This window comes from Elephantulus edwardii, unplaced genomic scaffold (assembly GCF_000299155.1).
Source record: "Elephantulus edwardii isolate Elephantulus edwardi_28Jun2011 unplaced genomic scaffold, EleEdw1.0 scaffold00143, whole genome shotgun sequence".
Classification (NCBI taxonomy): Eukaryota; Metazoa; Chordata; class Mammalia; order Macroscelidea; family Macroscelididae; genus Elephantulus; species Elephantulus edwardii.
The window spans coordinates 4,044,746-4,050,105 of record NW_006399893.1 but is presented as its reverse complement, the minus strand read 5'-3'; the positions used below and the strand labels follow the sequence as shown (position 1 = coordinate 4,050,105).

The 5,360-nt window shown below is 36.2% G+C and overlaps 1 pseudogene; it reads left to right on the top strand.

Annotated features, from left to right (window-relative positions):
- The first annotated feature begins 4,080 nt into the window (after positions 1–4,080).
- LOC102851596 lies at positions 4,081–4,673 on the top strand (annotated as a pseudogene).
- Positions 4,674–5,360: the final 687 nt, after the last annotated feature.

Below are 5,360 nucleotides of genomic sequence, written 5' to 3'. Positions count from 1 at the left end.
TAATAATAAACATGCATCAGTGTAATTAATTGTAGGAAATACAGTGTATACAAATGTGCTTCTTTAAATTTTTTTACAAATGTTTTTATAAAACACAATGCAAATGAGGAATTGAATGGGTCACAATGTATATGAATGAAACACAATGTATATGCATTATTATATGAAAAGAAATAAAAATACTTATATTAAACCAAACAGACATATAAATCTTGGGTAAAGAGCAACCAGAGTACTTCTTAGAGACATATTGAAGCTTCGTCTCATATTCTCTGGGAATGTTAGGAAAGGTCATTCTTCTGAAAAGGATAACATGTATGGAGAGGTGAAAGGGCAAGGAAAGAGAGGAAATCCTCAAGTTGAATTGACACAGTGACTGCAGCAATGGATACTAATGTGTCAGAGATGATGAGGACGGAACAGGTTTCTGATCCATTATTTATAGGATCCTGTGAGTCCTACAGGACTCAATGCCATCTAACAACAACAACAACGAATTACATAACCTTGTTATGGCACCCTGGAAGTATAGCAAATTATATGTTGTTCTGGGAAGATTCATAATTCCTTTTTTTAAAAAAATTATATTGGTTTGCATACAAAATCCAAATACATTGTGTTTCACACTATTCTTCTTTCATACTGTGTTACATACAATCATTCTTATCAATTGTGTTTTACAAAATGAATCACCATTGAACTATATTTTTTATTATCCCATCTTTCAGAACCCTGACAGATCTTTCCCATTTTCTTTACTTCCTCCCTCCACCTACCAAACTGTGTGACCCTGTGGTACCTCCCGTGCCTACTCTTTATCCTCTGTGTTCACCTCTTTTTCCCTTGGACTTCTATATATGCTTTACTAATTATATTTCTATTTTTACAATACTAGTCTTATGCAGTGTTGTCCTAATTAGACTGAGTTACTTCACTGGACAAAATTATCTCCAGTCTCTCCCATTATATATAATTTTTAAAAAAAATTGTTTCGCCTGAATTCTGTGTAGTACTTCATTGTGTGAATGTACTACAATTTCTCAATCTATTCAGTTGTGTTTGGACATTTGGGCTGTTCCATGTTCTTGCAATGGTGAGTAATGTTGATAAAAACATTGGTGTATATATCTCCGTTTGTGTCTCAGTTTTCATTTTCTTGGGGTAAATTCCTAGCAGTAAAATATCAGAATCATCTTAGTGGAATTTCTATGGTCTGCTTTTTAGAAAATGTCAAACTGCCTTCCATAGTGGTTGTACCATTTTACATTCCCACCAACAGTATATGAGACTTCCTATCTCTTTACATCCTCTCCAAAATTTATAGCGTTCTGTCCTGTTAAATTTTGACACTTCTACTGGGATGAGATGTTATCTCATTGTGGTTTTAATTTGCATCTCTCTTATTGCCAGTGATTTTGAGCCTTTCTCCATGTGTTTGTTGTCCATCCAAATGTCTTCCTCTGTGAAAAGTCTTCCCATGTATTTTACTCATTTTGTAATTGAGTTGTCAGTCTTTTCCTTGTGGAGACCATGTCATATTCTATAAACTTTTTTATGGGACTCTTGTTTGAGATAGTATTGCCAAAATGTTTTCTCCCAATCAGTAGGTTTTCTTTTCACCATATTAGAAAAAGTTGTTTATGTTGACTGAGGTTTAATTTTTTGGAAGCTACCATTTATCTATTTTATCCTTTTGTGGTTCTGTATTTCTGACTGGATTTGTCTGCCTCTTTATATCATAGGATCACTCCTCCAAGTTTGATCTCAGTTTGTCTCTTATGAATTTTATTATGGTTTTTATCCATAGGTCTTGAATCCACCTTGAGTTGATTTTTTTGTATAGTGTGAGATATGGATCCTACTTCAGCTTTCTGCAAGTAACAGTCTAGTTTTGTCAAGAACATTTATTGAAGAGGTTGTCATTTTCGTGTTTGATAGGATTTGTTTCATTCAAACTCTTGTCCTACCCAGATTGACACAGACAGATATAGAACACTTTAATAGACCCATCACAAAAGAAGAAATTGAGCAGGTAATAAAAAGTCCTGGACCAAATGGCTTCATGGCTGAATTCTACAAAACATTCAGAGATTAATTACCAACTCTACTTAAATTATTTTTTAAAAGAAAAAGAACTATCAATTCCAGAGTCATTCTATGAAGCAAGTATAACTCTACTACCAAAACCAGAAAAAGAAATTACCAAAAGAGAATATTACAGACCAACATCTGTTATTCATATAGATGCATACATTTTTAACAAAATCTTGGCCAATAGATTCCAACAACACATAAAAAAAATTCATCATGACCAAGTGGGATTCATAAAAGTATGCATGATTCATAAAAGGTATAGCTCAGCATAAGAAAAAAAATGATGTAATTGATCACATTAACTAAACAAATAACAATAGCTACATGATCCTAGCAAAGGCAGAAAAGGCCTTTGACAAAATCCAGCACCCCTTCCTGATTAAAACACTTAGAAAAATGGGAATTTCCTAAACCAAGAGCCAGTATCATTCTCAATAGAGAATGACTAAAAGTATTCTCTTGGCTAACAAGGACCAGACAAGATTGTCCACTGTCACCATTCCTATTAAATATTGTATTGGAAATATTTGTTAGAGCAATATGACAAGAAGAGTAAATAAGAAGCATCAAAATTGGCAAAAAGTGGTAAAACTGTCACTATATGCAGATGATGTAATAGTGTACATAGAATATTCCAAAGACTCACCAAAAAACCTGGTAGAGCTAATAGAATGACAAAATAATGCAAAAATCAATATACAAAAGTCAGTGAGATTCCTCTACATTAGCAAAGGAAATACAGAGAAGTAAACCAAGAATCAATGTAATTTACAAAAGCCAAGCACAAATTGAAATATTTGGGAATAAACCTAACTAATAAAGAACAAAAGATCTTTACAAAGAAAAGTACAAAATGATTATGTAAGAAATAAAAAGACCTAAATAAATGCAATAATATTCCCTTTTCATAAATAGGAAGATAGAAATATAGTGAAAATTGCAGTCTTTCCAAAAGCAATCTACATGTTTAATTCAATCCCAATGCTGTTGATGTATACCATAGAATCAGAAGTGAACCATAACTGACTCTGGTGGTTTTCAGAAGCAGTTAATTGCATGGGAGGAGAGTGCCCGCCCTTCTATCACAGAGCAGCTGGTGGCCTGGAAATGATACCAAATTCGTTTTCTAAGAGGTAGAAAAGACAATTGGCAAAGTTTATTTGGAGACCCCAAATAAGCAAAGCACTTCTAAAAAACAAAAATGAAGAGTGAAGCATAGTACTCCTTGATCTCAAGTAATACTATACGGCTGTAATAACAAAACCAGTAAAACAGTATGGTACTGGTACAATGAAAGGCACACAGACCAATGGAACAGAATCTAGAACCCAGAAATTAGCCTGTCATCAAAAGTGTCACTATACCAAAAAGAATTGGCTGACACAGAAGAATTTCATGAAACAACATTTGATCAAGAGCAAATGGTGGTGAAGGAGAAAGTTCAAACTGCTCTAAAGAAATTGGCAAAAACAAAGCCCCAAGAATTGATGGGATACCAATTGATATATGTCAGTAAATAGGTATTTTTTTAATTTTTTTATTTTTTTTTATTTTTTATTTTTGTGTGAGTGTACCGTCAAATCAGATCTGACTGGTACAGGAGGAGATTGTCCCTCCTTTTCCCTGCAGAGCATCTGGTGGATTCGAACCGTGTGCCTCTGGGATTGTAGTTGCAGCTCCTTGCCACTAGGCCACCAGAGCTCCCCTTAGTAAATAGGTATTGACCTGGACACGCTCACCAGTTTATGCCAAGAAATCTGAGGGACATCTACCTGGCCAATTTATTGGAAGAGATCCATAATTATTCCTATTCTGAAAAAGGTGACCTGACGGAGTGTAGAAATTATCAAACGATATCACTAATATCACATGTTTGCAAGATCCTGCTGAAGATTATCCAAAGTACATTATCAGAGAACTGTCACATGTGTACGCTAGGTGTAGAAGAGGCTGTGGGAGACAGATGAGACACAGATCAAAGGCAGGATGGCAGACATATTGGATCTTCACGAGGCTGGGGGGCGAAGATTTCGCCATGGATGAGGATGGCAACGAGAACATACATGAACTGAAAGAAAAAACAAAGAAACGGAAGGGCAGAAGCTTTGGTTCTGAAGGGTCCCGGGTGGGAATGCATGAGGATTATGACAGTGTGGAGCAGTACGGAGATGAGCTCGCACGGAAGTGCTCTATTGGAAGGTTGGATTTTGTTTATCACTGGAATTCCTGAGGAAGTCACTGAAGAAGACATCCATGACAAATTTGCAGAATGTGGAGAAATAAAAAATATCCACTTCAACCTGGACAGGAGTGCAGGATACCTGAAGGGATATACTCTGGTTGAGTATGAAATATACAAGGAGGCCCAGGCTGCCATGGAGGGACTCAATGGCCAGGATTTGATGTGACAGTCCATCAGTGTTGACTGGTGTTTTGTTTGTGGGCCTCCCAAGAGCAGGAGGAGAAGTGGCTGAAGACTTAGCTGGAGTCCCAGACAGGAGGAGGTTCTGACTGGTCTTCTGTCACAGAGATGCTCATTGAAGAGATTTAACCATATGGCCTTGGAGAATTTGGGCTGAGTTAGAACTCATTATGTTTATAATTAGACTCTTATCTGTTACCTGCTTCATGTTTGAGTTGTGAATAAATGTCCCATGTTTTCTACAAAAAGAAGAAGAAGAAGAAGAAGAATAGGCTGTGGCACTAGAGACATCATAGCAAAAAAATCATAGTAAAAAAAATTACATGAATCTTGGCTGAAAGCAGACAATACCAGAGGAATACCTACCTGTGTTTTATTGACTATGCAAAGGCATTTAATTGTGTAAATCACAACAAATTGTTGCTAACTTTGAGAAGAACAGGGATCTGAAAACATTTAACTCTGCTCATGGGAAACTTAGACCAGGAAGTAGTAGTCAGAACAGAGCAAGGAAACAAGGCATGGTTCTGCATCAGAAAAGACGCTGAAGGATGTGAAGGCTCCATCCTATCTCCATATCTCATCAATCCATATGCAGAACAGATCATTTGGAAGGTTGGATTTTATGAGAAGGAATGTGGCATTAAGACTGAAGGAAAATCTTGTAGATTGGAACAACCTGTGTTATGTAGATGATACAACTTTGCTGAAACTGAAGAGGACATGAGGTATTTGCTGCAGAAAGTCAAGAACTGTAGTCTTCAATATGGATTAAAGCTCAGTATCAAGGAAACAAAGATTATTACAACTGCGCCAAATGGCAGTTCATGATGGACGGAGAAGA